The following is an 18,095-nucleotide window of genomic DNA, read 5'->3' as shown; positions in this document are numbered from 1 at the left end:
GGGAACCCTGATCCGGAGAACGAAATTTACAGAAGGATAAAAATGGGTTGGAGTGCATACGGCAGACATTGTCGGTCCCTGAAAGGTGTACAATCAATGCATTCAACCGATGCTAACATGTGGGGCAGAAACTTGTAGATTGACAAAGAAGCTCGAGAACAAGTTCAAAGATCGATAGAACGAAGAATGTCAGGCTAACGTTAAGAGACAGGAAGAAAGCGGCATGGATCAGCGAGGAAACGGGGATAACCGATATTATAATTGACATAAAGAGAACAAATGGAACTGGGCAGGCCATGTAATGCGTAGGTTAGGTAATCGGTCGAATATTATGTTTACAGAATGGGTGGCAAGAGAAGGTACACACAGTCTACGACGGCAGAAGACTAGGTAAGGTGAGGAAATTAAGGAATTCGCAGGCGCTAGTTGGTATCGGATGGCGCAGGACAGGAGTAATTGGAGGTCAGAGGGAGAGGCCTTCGTTCTGCAGTGGACATACACGATGATGATGATGATAATGATGATGATTATGATGATGCATATGGAGCTTTACAGTGTGAAATGCGCATTCCTTTACCTTGACACAGCATTGTAAAACAAATACAGAACAATCACAAAGACAAGTTCCAGCACGTTAGAAAAAAAACTTAAAAAAAAGGAAGGGAAGGAAAACAACGGGGCAAGTAGTATTTTTTTGTTTTTTTTTAATTCTCTGAGCTCTCTCGCGTTTTTTGCTTACGCAATGTGACCTGTCTGTTTAAATTCCAACTAGCCCAACATTCTGCCTTAATACTGCACAAAACAAACTCTTGTGCGCGTTTCATGATGTCTGCGGAAATGACGTTAAACGTACGGCGTTGAATGGGACTGCAGCGTAAATTAAAAATTTGTGCGTGTCACGCTTCGTTGCTGCCAGAACCATGTGATATTTTTCTCATATATGTGCACTTCGCCACCAGGTGTACTAATGCTTTTTTTGTTTGTTTTCCGTCGCAGCGGTGGTTACAGTTAGAAAACTGACTGCAAACAACCAAGAACGCTACAGTGTCTGGAAATTTGCACAGATATTGGAGTACCCGCCACTGCGGCGCGAGTATATTTAAGTGTCTGCATTCAATTAGCCTCGAAGTATGCAGTACCATTAGCCACCTATTCAACCCATTTCAAAGCTTCAAACTTTTGATACAGGCAGAAAAACGTCTTATTTTCCCTGGAAGTGCTGTATACTGCGGCTGTAACAACATGCACCTGCAACCTTGTTGTGCGTTAGAGAAAGCGTGTGCCCTCAATCATGGAATTAGACTAGTTAGGGCTGCAAAAATTGATATTTCTGTAATTATTTCCTAATAATGACGCTGAATGTTCCACTTCAATATTTTTGTCTCTGCCCCCTCCCGCCGCCCTCCTGCCTTTCCTTCCTTCACTAGAGCTGATTCCTGCGCGCAGGTTAGTTCGGATCAATGCTTCCAGAAGTACGCATATTTAAAAAAAATTAGTAGCACGTCAGAGCTAACTTTGTTGAGCAAGATTAGGTGAGTGCGGGTCATGCAATTTATATATCGAGAAAGGTTCTGATAGTGAGAAATACGGTGCTACCCCGACGCTGCGATACTTTGGCTACTGCGAGCGGTCATAATGCAATTGGTTGCAGCTGCTTTAATTAAATCTGCCGGGAGAAAGTTGCTCTATCGCATCCTGCGACTTGTACAAAGGAACGTGCCGGCCTGACGGTGTGCGCGGCTGCGAAGTGTGTTGTGGGGCTGGAACCTCGCACAAAATGCCCAGGGAGCGAACAACACATGGCGGTGGGGTTGCGGCCGCGTGGAGTTTGTAAACTGTGCCGCAATTAGGCTCCTGGCCAGCGGTGTACCGAGAATCGATCCCAATTTGCATGCTAACGAACAGGCCACCCATGGCAGCCGGTCCACTGAGACACGCCCTGTGCGTAGGCGCCGCATGCTGCTCACGCTCACGTGCTCCTCGTACCTATCTCCAGCGTCTATGGGACATTGTCGCCCCGATCGAAAACGGTGGACCACCGCATATTCATCTGCTTCAGCTCATTTACGAAATTTAAAGGGGCCCTAAAGAGAAATCTTGCAACAGTTTAGATTAATACGGTATTATTTCAAAACTCAATTTTCGTTAATTTCGAGGTACGAAGTATCTTTAAATTTTATTTAACATTACTGGTACTTCCTGCGAGATCACAGCAGGAAGAACGTACACTCAAGTACAACGTATAAAGTCGATAAAAGAAACACATTTACAGCGCGCAATGATCAGGCGTATAGCATAGCGCAATACTGGGCAATCTTGAAGCCTAAACCCTGCTGTAAGATCACGTTGGGAACTAAAGAAATAATTGAAGCCGAAATAAGATTTTTCTTTCCAATTCTACAGTACTACGGTACGCGCAAATTTCTCTCGGCTGCGCAAGCATGCGATGCGCATCATAAGCAGCGGAGTGTGGCATATTGTGTACTATTTTATCTATGTGTGTTTTTAATAGGAAAGCATTTTATGTCGCATGAAGCGAAAAATCTGGCGTGACCAAGCGATGGTACCGAATATGGCCGACGGTGCCAAAAATAAACGCACCTCAAAAAAATGCTCGGATTGACTTCACATTTCTCAGGGAGATTCCTGTAAAGAAAGTAAATTAGTGCCTTTGAAAAAAGACTTGATAAATTTCGGTCTGGGTGGGAATGGAAACCGTGCCACCAGGGCGCGAGACGAGCGTGGTCCACTGACGTCACGGCGGCTCCACGGCTTTGGTTGATTAAATGTGTGCCTAGTCCGTGAGCCATTGCACACGTCACGTCGCGGTCATCTGGCTGAGTAAAGGTGTGGCCTAGTAGGTGCGTTGTTGGGCATGTGAGTACACTGCCAATGAGGAGGAGCGATATCATCAGCGTCTTTTTTAACCTCAGTAGAAATACAGAATATAGTAAATTGTGTAACCACGTTAATTAGTAGTAGTTATTAGTAATTATTGCGATATAAAGTGAATTAGGGGAAATTACTGTGCAGTAAATTAAAGTTAGAACAGGTTAGAGAAACGCGATTTAAGCTGGAGTAAATTGAATCAAGGTGAATTAAAGTGGATTAAGGCGATTTCAAGTGTATAAGGTGGATTAAGGTAGACTGAAGTTGGTACAAGTTAGAGCAAGGATGATTAATGTGGGTTAAGGTGGAGTAGGGTAGAGTTGTGAAATTAGAGTAAGGTGAACAGATAGGTGGGCTAGTTGGTTGAAATGCATACTGAAAACGTTTGCGCGGAGACAAGAGGCCAATGCCGACACAGCGCTCGTCCCTGTCTTTTCTCGGCATTCTCCTCGTGCCTCCGCGCAAACGTTTTCAGTAGAGTAAGGTGAATTATGGTGAAGTAAAGCGAATTACGGTGAAGGGAAGTGCATTAAGGTGAATGAAAGTGGATTAAGGTGGATGAAAGTGGAATAAGGTAGATTAAGGTGGATTTGAATGCTTTCGCATTGAAATCACCTTGCCATACGCAAGTGACCGTCAATTTTTTATTCAAAGTTAAGTAGCGGCGTCTCTGAATTGTCAGGGTGAATTGGAAAATCTCCCTGTCTGGTCGCTTAGCGCGAGAACTAAAACATACAAGTGCTCGTTTACGGCCAAGCATAACATGTCAGCACGGATCGTTATAAAATATTTGCGTCAGCCACCGGCACCGTTCTCATGCATTTCAAATCGAGAAGCCCTGAATTCACCATGTTATGTCTACGTTAGCCTCCTATATGATACAGACGGTATTTCTCAACACAGCGATCACTACGGTTGGTAAACCAGCATGATACATATAAGATTTGTGTTTCGGAATCTCCTGTGGGTCTTTGCATAAGCAGTAATATACCAAATGGACTGCGATAAAAGAATCGTAAGTACACATATTCCTTAAGACGGGTTACTGCGTTGTAGACGACGGGACGAGAAAGGCGGAAAAATATAAATGGTTTTCATCCTCTTCTTTCGAAACACACACACACACACACAGACACACACACTGCTTGGACCATGCGCTATAAAGCACAAACAGATCTATAACCCAGCACCTACCACTGCTTCAGACGCTCGCACAGTCCGCAGCCGGTCGCTCGAGTACTCGACAAGCGTTATTCACACTCTGCGGAATGCTGCTATTACTAACCAAAACTATTTTATTCCAGGACGGGAACCTCGCCCAACAAACTAGGTAGTCGCGCAATATATCTGCAGATAACAAGTTCAACTTTGGTCAAAGCAAACAGCAAAACGTATTCCGTAGCAAGACAGCACCCATAGTGCTAGGATCGTCTTATGTTTCAAAACTACTCATTGTTGCTAAACCACAGCGTAGAATTAGACATAACGCTGCAGTGAGGTCCCATTCATGAAACAAATTTTCAGAAATACATAATTTATCTCCGAGCTTGATTGTAGGCTCAAACACTCGCGCACACATCGAGCAGGGAGCTCCGTCCGCCTGAATCTCAGCCTCCAGCGGCCAGTGACGTGGCAATTTTGCGTGTATTCGCGGCCGTATTTCAAGCTCGGCAAATTACATTTATGTAGCACGTATAGAGCAACAGAAAGCTGTATCGGGAGTTTTTCAGGCTGTTCTACAATTTTCTCATTGAAACTTTTCATCTAACTTTAATATTTGAGAAGTTGATTAATTAATAAAGACGAATTATGTAAATAGGCGGTATATATATATATATATATATATATATATATATATATATATATATTCCACGTGACGGCCAACAACATTACCTTCGTTCTGTCCAGCGACGTTCCATTCCCATATTTTGAAATCTTGGTGCATTATAGTTGGAACACCCTGTATATTAAGCGTCTTGTATTTGTAGATATGTGTAGATACGTCAGCCGTCATTTCTGCCGAACTCTGAACTTCTGTGCGTGTTTTCAAACTATTTTGTTCATCTTCACATGTTCATCGAACGGTGTGTATCTCTTAGTTTTCTTTTACTCTCTTCTGTGTCTTGCACTCCAGTGCAGAACTGAGAAACTTCGCAAATTTTCTTGACATTTGACTGCGTCCGGTTATCTTCAGCGTCATTTCGTGCTTACAGTGTTGCTTACCCTGCAGAGTAGCCGGCGCCAGCATGAGCGCCACCCTCTCTTTTGATTACGCATCGCTATGAAGAATGTTGGATCATTGTCAATAAAGAATTAACTAGACCCGATCAGACGCCATTTTAGTTCATAACGTCACGGTCCGCTGCTGCATCCCCACTGGTGCTAAGGAAGCGCACAAGAGGCCGACAACCGCAGCAGATACCAGACCCGGTAGTAAAGGTGGGAGGCATCATGATTCCGCAGGTTACGACGCTCCGCATCCTCGGACTCCTGATTCAAAAGGACGGGGCCGGGGGAGCAGAGTTGGAAAAAATTCAAAGAACAGTGCAACAAATAACCCACCTTATCAAAAGAGTGACGAGCAAAAGCCACGGACTCAAGGAAGAAGACTGCACGAAAATGATACAAGCGCTGCTCACGAGCATCGTCACGTACGGGACCCCATACGTTGACATGAAGAACAGTCAACGAGACAAAGTAAACGCCCTCATCAGAAAATCATACAAAATTGCCTTGGGTCTGTCCCCCTCCACGTCCACAGCGAAATTACTCAAAATGGGAGTCCACAACACGTGGGAAGAGCTCGTGGAGGCGCACAACGTCAACCAACTGGAGAGACTAAAGCTGACAAGGACGGGAAGAGCCCTGCTGCAAGATCTGGGCTACCAAGTCGAGGATGAAAGGCACCTACCTCAGCGTATCCCACACGAGATCAGAGACAAGCTACACATATGTACCATTCCCAGAAACATGCATCCCGAGTACGACAAGGAAAGGAGACAGGCGAGAACACAGGCGCTCAAGCGCATACTCGAACGCACCAACAGCAAAGAAGAAAACGTTAGATATACAGATGCAGCTGCGTACAGTACCAACGACCGATTCGCAATCAGCGTGGTCGACGAGAAGGGCGAACAACTTACAGCCACATCCATACGTGCCAAGGACGCGAGCACAGCGGAAGAGGTGGGCATAGCCCTGGCCATCGCAACGTGCAAGAAGGCCATGGTTACCGTGGTGACGGACTCACAAGAAGCATGCCGAAGGTATATGAACGGAAGGATTGGAAAGGCAGCGCTTCAGGTCTTGAACACCACCAAGATAGAAGCAGCACAAATCCTCTGGACACCGGGGCACGAGTCTCTCACGGGGAACCAGGCGGCGCACGCCGCGGCTCGAGATCATGCACGCCGAGCCATCTCCGACGCGCAGAGAACGCGTACCGACGACTGTGAAGAGGATGAAGAACGCATATCCAAGAAGTACTCGGATATCTTGGCGCACTACAGGAAGCAGAGGCGTCGCTACCCGCCCGCGCATAAGACGATGAGTAGGGACCAAGCGGTAACCTGGAGAAGACTACAGGCTGGAACGTACCCACACGGAACACTGCTGCACGCCATGTACCCGGGCATCTACGGGCGAGACTGCAAGTTCTGCCCGCCGGACACGCCGAACACCTTGCGCCATATGGTGCTGGAGTGCAGAAATAACCGCGAAGTACCACCGTCATCATCGCCACCAAGCGATAACAACCAGGAAGAAGCGGATATGGAGGAAGAATCGAAAGACCAGTGGGAGGCTCTGCTGGTGACGCAAGACCTTGACAGCCAGCTGCGGTTGGTGAACAGGGCTCGGGCGGCGGCAGCGAGCCATGGCTACCTGGACTGAGGAGGCCACCCACCTTTGGGCTCAAGAAGCCTGGTCTCAAAATAAAGTTTATTTCTCTCTCTCTCTCTATTACGTCATTTTTGGCACACCACCTCTCCTGTCACGGTAAAATTGTCACTTTCGGTTTAGTGGAAGGCTAATGTACAAATGTATCCCAACTTATTTTTTTCTTCCTTAGCGTTTATTTAATCACACGAGCCATTGCTAAACTGCAGAATAGGGCGAACGAACATGCGCTGCGACCGAGGAGAAATAGAGAGAGCAACTGTTATTCTATTTGGGTGGGACATCTTCCTCGTAGAATGGTGGCCTTAGTTGAGGGCCCCGCTTTATGAGGAAGAGAATGGGAAAGCGAGTGAGAGCTCGCTTAAATTGAAGCGTTGACAACGAGGTGCAGAAATTTCATGGGCCAAGAAAGTATTATTGCAGTACACGTCATCGTACATATATTTAGTTGTTGCGTCGGTTTGCGAAAAACTTTTTACTAAGCTTTCGGGAACAGAATGTACCCACATGGTTGTCCTTGCCCAGCAATGCGTGCGAATCTACATGTCAAGCTTCGACGCTTTGGTGGCAGGTGAAATAGCTAAGGCAGGGTGAGCTTAACTTCTTGTCATGTCATATGTGCTGACTTTGGGGTCATATCTTTTCAAAAAAATGTAGAAGGTTGTCTCTGTGGATTAGAGATCGCAATTAAACGCGAGGAGGCGTAGCCATCGTACTATCAGCACCAGCCCTGCTCTTCATCACATCAGATGGCATTAAACAGCAGACGTGAAAATACTACTACACAAATAGCACAGTAGCACATCATACTAAAGCACCGGCGCTACAGTTTGCGGTCAACATTAAATAAGGGGAAACTTTGTGCTTTTTGATTGTTACCATTCCCTTGGCTTTTCTTTTGCTCTGTGCCAACTTGCGCTTGTACCTCTTAATTAGGTAATAATTCAACGCATAAAGGAAGAAATAAGCGTCACTTTAGCTGCCGGCATTTCCCATGAAAACATTGCCGAAAATAAATAAGAAATACGTAGTTGCAGGCAATTGCTATAGTCACAAGGAAACTTAAATTTAATCGTGACATACCGATTCACTGTTCGCCTTCTATGCAGCGTAGGACCATTAAATATGCAAGCTTTGACGTCGGTTAAATATTTCCAGACGCAAGGTCAGGAACGTTTCTTCGACGGCCTCTCTTCCTGACGTGTAATGACGCGATGCGAGCCGCGTTATCAGTTGCAGAACGGCTGCACATGCCGGCTCCACCTCCCCCCCCCCCCCCCCGCCCTTCCTTTCCAGCTTCCTTTTGGTGTGGGCTGCTTTGCCTCTCGTCGGGACGCGACGTGCTCTAGAAAACGGGCCGTCATATCAAAAAGTCCGCGTCAGGGAATAAACGCTCGTTTTACACGGGCGTCCAAAGATAACAGCAAGGTGCCAAGCGCGCCACACGTCGTCACGTATACGGCGGGCGTTTATAGCGGCGCCCATAGCGCTTCGCTGGAGGAGCTAATGCGCGGTGAATATCGCAGCCGTTATCTCTACAGTCGCGAAGGCAATGTACGGTGAATATCTTGCACGCACTGGAGTTCGCCGGCGCTTCGCTCGAGGCCCGGCAGCGCGCCGCGTCTGGCCTGAAACCTCGCTCTCATGGGGCACGCACCACGGCCTCGCGTTCGAGTGCACGTTTACAATGTCGGCAGCGTAAAGAGCACCGGGAGCTCTCGTCAAGAATCTGAAGCGCGTCGTCTCACCGGTGACGGCACCCGTCGTTTTCGGCTAGTCGAGCGCCCGAGATAACGGGCAGGCCTTGACGTCTCGCAAAGCGGTGGTGCCAAAATGCGCAGCGACGGATGGCGTCCTCGAGAGGCGTTCGCGCCTCAGTGAGAACGAGCCGGTGAGAAATAAAAGAAGGCGGCAGGGACGGAAAAAGAAAAAGCCCTCGAGACAGCCTGGCAGCGATGCCTCGATTATATTGGCATTGTTCGCCCCAGGGACTGTGACGCATCGTCGTCGCGTCCGGAGGCGTGATGCGTTGCGGCCACGCCCACCGCAGCGCGTGTGCGCGTGATCGAGAGCTGCGACTTTGCAAAGGCCCGAGAGGCAGCAACGGAGGTGGCGGCACACTATGCAAGTGATCCGTTGTGACGTCGTTGCTGTTGGTGTGAAACACCTCCCCCGATGCTGCTGGCAGGCGAGCCTGAGCGGTTTTGCACGTGCTCGGCCCAAAAGGATCGCTTCAGTTTCACTGCGGAACGGCGCAGAAGCGCGTCTCCGTGTTTGGTGAGTGTGATTGATGAGGGTCGCGAGCGCGAAGCCTCAACGCTTCAATGTAGGCCCGGGTCAGTGCGCGTGACGCTGTATGGTGATGTATTGGTGGTGCTGCGCCATCCAAGAGCTTTGTTTCCACGAAAGGCTGTTACGACTTTTGCCTTTCCGTTCACTAAGTAGTTCTGTGTGGTGTGCGTGTTTAGTTTTATGCCACGAGAGGCACAAAAGAATGATGACAATGAACATTATGACGACGATGATGATGATGATGAAACTTCGTATTTTCACACAATGAATTACTCCTACTTTCGTCGATCCCCTTGTGAAACTCAGTGTTTAATAGATTTATTGCATGGCCTTCCTGTAAATGTGTATATCGTATTAATAAACCTATACTATCTTGCTGTATGCTGGAATTTGTCCTGCATAATGCTGTGACTGCACAAGTTCCTGGTGTTTTTTCCTCTGCCTGTGTACAAATGGCACATTGTGCTAGGGGTTAGTCAAGTGATAAGAAGCTAATAAACACTGAGACCCAGGGCAACATAGGCGAAATTACGTGTGCTTAATAAATGAAGTGAAGATACGATAAAGTAATGGAAATGAAAGTGGATGAAAATACAACTTCCCGCAGGTGGGTAACGATCCCACAACTTTCGCATAGGGGCTTAATCAAGTGACTCATGTCGTCACCCTTCGTTTCAGTACCATTACAATCATACAACCACGTAACTAAACATACTTTCGTTATCATTATTATGACGCCGTTTCTCCGTGAAAGTACCAAACAAAACCGCAAGTGCCAAAGATACGCCATAGATTCCTAACTTGTGGGGTGGAGTACGAAGAATATATTTAAAAAAGACAATAAACTGAAATTATGGCGTTTATCGTCGCAAAACTGCACAGCAGGTTGTGAAGGACGCCGTAGAAGAGAGTTCCGTAGTAATTATGACCAGCTAGGGTTGTTAAACGTGCACACAAAGCGTGGTGCACGAGCGTTCTTCTATGGAGCCTCCACGGAACGCGGCCACTACGTTCGGAAACCAAACCCGCGAGCTCGTGCTCCTCAGCGCACCGCCATAGCCACGCTGAGCCACGACGGCGGGTGTGAAGCACGACCCCAAAGGGGCTTAGAACTATGGCCGCACGAGCGTCCTAAGTACACTTACGATTAAAGAGATTGGTATAAATAAGGTAGAGTGACTCGGGTGCGTGAAAAATTGCGGTGATACACTAAAAGTTGTGACATTTTCATCGAGCCGTTATACTGCATCGAAGATGTTGACGGCAACGGCGTGAAGTCTGTGTGCTATATCCCGCATACAATATGGAGACGGGGCAGTATGGGGACGCCGGCCGCATGGTGGCACAACGGTGCCGCCATCATCATCATCGGAGCGGGGCTCATGCTCCCGGGCCGCGCGCAGCGAGCCTGGGACGGGGAGCGGCGATCAGGAAGCCGGGTCCACATTTGGGCCTACATTCGATCCTTGAGCCCACATTTAGCGCCCAACGGGAGGCGCCAATGTGGGCTCAGGGCCGTGGCTTCAGGGCCGGCGGCTGGCTAAGACTCTCAGAGACGACACAAGAGTGCGGGGGAACAGAGTGCCAATGTGGGAAGGCCGCTGTCTCTCATTGCACGCCAGCAGGCCACGGTTCTGGTCGGCCGTGTCCAAGAGCGCCTAGCCGTGCCTCGAACCACCGCTCGCGCTCACGAGTCCCTTCGTCCTCCACTTCTTCGACTGCTGGTTCCGATGCCGAAGTTCTCACAACTAGTGCAGATACAGACAAGATTTGGAGACTGTAACACGGATATTTTGTGGAGAAACATGTAATGTGTCAACACCTTTAGAAATGTGCATAACTGATTTATTAATGAAAACGTTCCTGTACAACGCACTAAATATGGCCAGATGGAAGGAACACGTCGGCGAGAGGAAACTTTTATTCCCCGTAACACTAGCTGGCTCGAGATGTTCTCTTGAAACGCTGTGTACCACTAGCCTATTGTTCGCAGAAGAAAATAAGTGTACCCCTCGTTTTTCTTTTTCTTTTTTTTTCTCTTCTTCAGTGCAGGTTGCCCTATTTGTGCTGTGACAGTGGGTATTTGTGGCTTTGGTATCCAGCTTCCACTGGCAGTCTTCGATGCCCCTGTAGGTGGGCAACTAGTATTGCGCTGTTTATGCGCTGTCAAGACATAAAAAAATCACACAGAAAGGAATAAAAGCAAATGAATTTTCTGTTATTCACAAATAGATTTCAATAATCTTACAGCTCATACGCAACCTGTTTTTTAACCTTGTTTTTAATTCTAACGGATTTCTTTTTTAATTATTATTGCCTGTCACAAATAGCATTGCTCCGCGTCTTCAGGTGCATTTATGGAAACATAAATTATCTGAACAAAAAATTTATAAATCCAGTTACGTAACTAAATTTGTTCACTGTTAACTCTATTAATTAATCCCTTTAGGGCACATGCTTCAGTGTTGCACATGTGGTCGAGCGGTTGTGAAGTCATGCTTACTTAGTAGTAATTGTAAGACTAGCACTACTTTAGAGCTGTCTTGTAAATCATGTTACTAAATAGTTTGGCACTCGAGCACAGTCTCCTAAAAGCGTACTTTCAGTAGTTCAGTATGGTTCTAACTGTAGCGCCAATGCATTTTGAACCGATGTTAGAGAAGTAGATCTGAAATGTGGCGAAGATGTTTGCTAAGCAATCATGGCTTCCTAGTACTTGGCTTGAATTTTGCAATTTAAACATGTACTGTACAATGAATAATTAAAAAAAGTTATTAGTGAAACTTTATAATTGGCGACTTGGACATAGCATATTTTCGCACAAGTAATATCCGCCTCTTCAGGTAATCCATATCAGTAGGCTGAATTCAGCAATATGCACCATCCGATTAACGAAAAAATTATTCGAACTAAAGAAGAACACAGGTATATCGGTGCATAATGTAGTGTTTACGGATAAGTTTTTAGAATAGCTATTACAATCTGGAGTATGGCGTGAGCTTCTGCTGTAAAGATTGTGAAGACGGTCGTTTTGGAATTTTCGATATGGGAATGTTAGAAAATGTTTCTTGTCGAAAGTGGTGGTCCAGGTGCTGCGTAAGTTACACCGTCATGCAGCTAGAGGCCTCAGCAAACAGTTATTTCCTGGTTAGGACAAACCTCACGTGAATATGGGTTTTGGGAGGCACACTTTCTTTTCTATTTTAAGAACTTAGGTGTCGCATTGAAAAAATTTTTCATTCATAGGGCGGTGGCAATCCAGGTTCACGCATCAACTTGTATTGAAAATGTTCCCCACCCATGTTCCTTGAACGAGCCTTCTTAGAAGCACTGGGAAGTGTACTCTCACAGCCTATCACTCTTAAGATGCAAGGAAGTACATGTCGTATTGTGGATCGTCATTTGTCTCATTCTACGCATAGCATTGCAATTTTGAGTAAACAAGCAATGATGCGTTAAGCAAAGCAGTTCAGTGCAGCCGTGCCACGACACTACCTACTCAATGTGTCCTGATCAGCCACATGTTATCTTCTTTCCATCGTCACCTTTCAATGGATACCTTCACACTGTGGCGTGATCGAGAACGAACATATACATGCTAAAGCGAAAACTGCTTTAAATAATGCTTCTCAAGTAGGCATTCCCTTCACACGAACCAACACAAACGCCCTACTTCGTTGCGTAATACACAACCGTTCGTTGGAACACCATGCCCAAGCAGATCGATGACACAAGCCAGTCCACAAATGAGACCAAGAAATTAAGTTTCGTTTGCCTCACAAGTTCAAAAAAAAGCCAAACAAGCATAGTCCACCGGATTCGCCCTGGTGTCGCATTCACCAACCGTTGTAGACGTATGATAGGTTGCAGTGATACTAGCCCAAACTGTGAATACTGTAAGGTAGAAGAAACACTTGATCATATATTTTACGTATGTCCCGCGTAAGCACAAGAACGACAGCAACTGGTCTCTTGCACTGAAAACGTCGAAAGGTGCCGCTACCTGACGAGTTTACTTAAGTGCCGCTATAGCCTTCTTCCAAGCCACTGGGCTGGACGAGCGGCTTTGGAGATGCCACAACGCTGTGAACTTGTATATACGCACCTCTTACTCATATCACCATCATCATCCATTAGCCCTTTTCCTCCCCGTCTCTTTTCCCCAGTGTAGAGTAGCAAGCTAGAGCAAGTTCTAGCTCAGGCCGACCTCTCTGCCTTTCTGTAATATATATATATATATATATATATATATATATATATATATATATATATATATATATATATATATATATATATATATATATATATATATATATATATATCGTTGACTATGTGAAACCGTATAGATCGCACAGCATATTCAGAGACAAGATTCCTCGACCCTGGTTCTATGCGTCGCAGGCTTGCCAAGCAACAGCTGAAAACGCTAAAATTCGGTGAATGGTCACCTTCCTGTTCCTGATCTCGTTCATTCTGCGAGGACGACAATAGGCTGTTTTAGCAGAGCGTTTTTGACGGTCCGCTCCGCTCAGCGGGCTAGCGGAAGCGCAAGTGCGCATGCGCGACCCGTTCAGCAGTGAGCGGGCGAGCGGACGGGAGCCCCCTCTCCGCTAGAAAGCTTTCTCAGCGGAGCGCGGCGAGCGCGTCAAGCGGGTCTAGCGAAGCAAAATGGCTGCCCCCAGTGCAGCTGGCCCGTCCACGAGGTCGTTTGAATCGCTATTTGTAAAGCGCAAACCTAGAGTACACTTTAGGAGACACGAAGATATTCTTCTATTCGGGTGGTTGTGGCCATGAACCCGTTTCAGAACCGTGCCATGTGTGCACGTTTGTTTATGCGGACCACGTTTTAGGTGTACTGAAAGAGCAAAAAACCTTGTCTTGGCTACAACACAGCGTAACGGCTTTGTTAATGTAAGGATTATATATATACATAAGAAATGAAAATGCAATGTATTGCGTGAAATGCCTTCAGACAGTTGAGCAATTCCAAATATATTATTTTATTGCGGCAATTCTTACAACTTGAATATTATGTTCATAGCGGTTTTACCTTCTGCGGCAAGGTGGCGCGTCAGGCAAGCACATGCCTTTCGGACGCAGCCGGGCGCTCCGCTAAAACTGATTCTTCGTCCGCCGCTCCGCTAACTGTGAGCGGGTACGCGAGAGCGGACCGGACCGTCAAAAACGCTCTGCTAAAACACTCTAATATACGTCTTACACGAAGCGTCGCTCCACCCTTCGCTTCTGGCCTCCAAGGCTGCTCGCTGGAGAAACCAATAACCCCGCCCCCTCCCCCCTCCCTCCTTGCTGAAAATCTCGAGAGGAACACTATGGCAAAGTGGGTGGCACAGCGAGAGATGTTTCATGTTCCATGCCCATCGCCGCCGAGAAGTGAGTAGCAGCACCAAAGCACACGGTGCTTTTTTCGACGTGCAGGACTTCCGCCGGCAAACAAGCATAGAGCTACGTGGGACTGGATTGACTTCACCGCGCTTCCCAGGGCAGGGAGTGAGAGCGTATACACCGGTGCAGAAAAGCCGCCGAACGGCGGAGAGGATGAGTTACAGCGCTCGCCACTTTCTCTCACGACGAGCTCTCCGCCCGCTGGGGCGGTATGGCTCTCATCGCCGGCGCGAAAACCCAGCTAGCTCACGTTACGACCGCACAGACGACGCGACGCACTGCAGCTCTTTCTTATACTTCTGTAGCCCGTACACCGACGAGCGTTTCCGCTGCTGCAGATTGGGAGAAACTGTATACAGATAACGGCGCGCTGGCCGCCGGTCGGCGTTGCTGCCGCCGACGTACCGCGCGCACTTGCGAACCCGCAGGAACAGCCAGGTTCTGCTTGACCGCGGCGCCGCTGCCAAATGGAACTCCTCTGGGCCCGGTGACCCCCAACCAGCGCGCTTGGTCGACCGTGAAACCGCCTCGTCGGCCCAACGAGCTTGCTTTTCAATCAGAGAGAGACGCGCACTGGTGCTCTTTACCCGCGCGTTGGCCTCTTGCTCGTAGGGGAACCGCGTGGCTGCCTGCTAGTGTTTTTCAAGACGGGGGAGGAATGCCGCTGCCGCCGGGTGAGCGAGCTGAGCGAAAAAGGACAAGGCTGAACGCTCCGTAGCTTAGCTGATCTACTTGTTCCGTAGCTTTCACCCCCTCTATATTCAAGTGTTCTTTTGTCATTTCGTGGCAACGGTAGAGTGTATGGCTGAGTGGGGCTCTATGGCGATAAAGCTTGCCTACGTGAAGAAGTTTCCCAGCCATTGCTGAATGAAATGCCCGTAATTTTTCGAGTGTTTCGAGGGAAGCATGCCTTAGCCCCAAAGTTCAAACGTCCAACACTTGCGCGCTTTTCTCGGACTTTGCCAACATAAAACACATAGTCTGACGGTGCCCCGCGTTATGGGGCGATGAAGACGGTACGTCGATCAAGTGGGAGGCTGCCCTACGCAGTCCCGATTTTTAAGCCCAACTATGGGCAGTCCAACGGGCCCGCGACGTGACGGCTAGGCTAGGCTTTTCTGTCCCGACGTGGGAGCGGCCCGCTGCTTGCTAGTGCACGTTCAGATGGACCTAGATAAAGTTTTTCTATCCATCCATCCATGCCCTCAGAATGCCGCCTTGGCGGAAGCGTGTTGCAGAAAGGACCTGCATGGTGTGTCACCTTTCCGGCTTTAGCCGAAGCAAGCATTTAATACAAATTATTTTTAAAGATGCGTTCATTCACAATACTCTAGGCATAGTACCTGGGCAGAAGGTGGGGGTGCTGTTGCAAGGTTAGTGGCATCAGAAACAATATCCACAATATCACGATGAAATGTACAAATTAAATAATATCTTGCTGTTATGCGAATTCAATACTTCTACATTAAGAACGGCCTAAATATAAAATGTTATTGCTAGTGCTTAAATGCAATAAACATAAGACTAATAGGTAATAAATGACCTTGACAAAGCCAAATACCAATATATAAAATGACCCTATAGCAACATACGAAGAATTCCTGATATTTCTCCTATGAGCGGGGTACGACGTTTAAGCTGCTTACAGATGAAGGTATCAGGAAAAGGATTGCAATATAGCTTGGAGATAAGGAAATGTCCCAACAAGTGTAAATGAGGTAATTAAAACCATTAAATATGGTCTGTGCCCGAGCGTGCAAACATTTTTTGAAGTCAAACTATTTAGGAATGTGATGGCAAGTTATTTCATCCAACATTTGTTAAAGTGATACAATAAGCATAAAGAACTCATCGACGGAGTGTAAATCTTATTGTGAATAAAACCTTTTACGTGAAATATGATAAATCGCAACAAGATCAAGAGCGTTTTAAAAGCGAACGAAAACTGAACTAGTTTGGATTAAAATATTTACGAATGGTGCATGTTTTATCGAAAACCTACTAACTGCCCTTAGTATGGTTAACCTGGCAAGAACGGTGCTATTCTGAGATTACTTCGTGGTTACATGTGCGTTTTAGACCAGAGATAAGAGCAGGTTCTTAGCTGGACGATTTTCTTTTCTTTCTGGTTCTCACACAATTACAGGATATCGTACAGACAAAACATAAATAAATAAATGATTTCGGGCCTAACATTTCATCTTCCGACTACAGGACTCACAAGCAGGCATAACCGGATAGTTTCTAACACTCTCGTAGCGGAAGCACCATTCTATTGTCTCCAAGCTATAAGACAGCAGTAATCAGTAGTTAGTGAAGAGGACGTGGGCTACGGAGAGGGTCGAGCGTACGGCTTTGTTTGAGAAGACGAAAGAAAACGAGGTATGCCCGCATGAGGAGCGTATTGTGCAGAGAAGCTCAGACCAAAAGAAAATACGTTTGGGAAAAGGCCAGACGTACGAGCATGCAGGGCTCTCTTTTCTTACGTCTACGCTAGTCTCAAGCTTGGCGGCAGAAAAAAAAAGAAAAAGCAAGGAAACTAAAAACACATTTCTCGCACTCGCAAGCTAGTCCAAAAGCGCGGCGCAGAGATACAAAACTTCCTTCGACCCGGAGAGGTTTCTCCTCGCAACGGTCTGCGCCCGCTTTCTGGCAAAGGCAACAGAGCCATTGCAAGCATCGGCGCATCGGCGGCGGCATCGGATGGTTGAGGGCGGACAAAAATGAAAACCTGGCGCGCGCGCGACGAAATACGGGTCGGCGGAGAGAGCTGTTCCACTGTAGTGCGATGCGCTCCACCGACACCTCGCCCCGCATAATCACGCGAGAGCGTCGGCGATGGATCGACTGTGCGCTGCGTGGCGCATAAACGCAGTTGCGAATACTGCCGCACTACAACTATGGCGCGGATGCAGAAGAAAGCGTGCGATCGCTCCACTGACTTCCAGCTCCTCTTCTCTGTGTCTCTCTTCGTGTTTCTCTGCTCTACGGAGCACGGGTGCGCGCGCGTAAGAAATTCTGGGCTCCAGCTGCGCTTAGAAAGCCGCCGAGATCTATCCTCGTGGCGTCAGCTTGCCGCCCCGCTTGGGAGAGTTTGCAGCGCGTATATCGTAGACACACTACGGCGGCTGCTGTTGCTGCGCCGTGCGCTTGCCTCTTGCAGGCCTTGCTGGGCTGTAGCGATCCAGGCTCGAAGGCAGCGGGCGCTCGCACTCAGACCGCTGGCTCTTGTTATTTTGGAGGTGCTTTTATTTACACGTTCTCAGCCGGACCAAATGCTGCGTTGCTATAGAGCCGGAAAGACACGCGCGCGTTGCCTCGTGTGAGAAACGGAAGGAAGACGGGTATAGCGGGCGGTAAGTGGCGCGAAAGTGAGCGCCTTCTTTCTTTATCGCGCTTCCTTTCCTTGAGACAATAGTGCTCGAGTCTTTTACGACTGCGCCTCAGCAGCGAGTATGTATGCCGCTGAACTCGCGGCCGACCGATGCTCGCCGTAGATATTCCGCGGCACACTTCTGCCTCCTCTTCTGTTGCCTCTTTGCGTTCTTCAATTTGTGATACCAGGAACCCAGATGGTGATCCGACAACGGTAAAAGACAAAATTAAAGAAGTTT

At 47.5% G+C, this 18,095-nt stretch overlaps 1 protein-coding gene and 2 long non-coding RNA genes across 8 annotated transcripts in view; 2 read left to right on the top strand and 1 right to left on the bottom strand.

Moving 5' to 3' along the window:
* The window catches only part of LOC135899974 (irregular chiasm C-roughest protein-like), an 872,345-nt gene that overhangs the window by 397,212 nt on the left and 457,038 nt on the right, over nt 1–18,095 (bottom strand). The gene's annotated exons all lie outside the window — the stretch shown is intronic.
* Nucleotides 1–18,095, top strand: part of LOC135899977 (uncharacterized) — a 322,265-nt gene that overhangs the window by 26,616 nt on the left and 277,554 nt on the right. The gene's annotated exons all lie outside the window — the stretch shown is intronic.
* Nucleotides 8,796–18,095, top strand: part of LOC135899976 (uncharacterized) — an 88,164-nt gene continuing 78,864 nt past the window's right edge. For both annotated transcript variants that reach the window (XR_010563760.1, XR_010563759.1), the window contains exon 1: nt 8,796–9,063. This is a non-coding gene — a long non-coding RNA (uncharacterized lncRNA). The remainder of the gene's footprint in view (nt 9,064–18,095) is intronic.

Source organism: Dermacentor albipictus, chromosome 4 (genome assembly GCF_038994185.2).
Source record: "Dermacentor albipictus isolate Rhodes 1998 colony chromosome 4, USDA_Dalb.pri_finalv2, whole genome shotgun sequence".
Taxonomy (NCBI): Eukaryota; Metazoa; Arthropoda; class Arachnida; order Ixodida; family Ixodidae; genus Dermacentor; species Dermacentor albipictus.
This window is presented reverse-complemented; position numbering and strand designations above follow the sequence as displayed.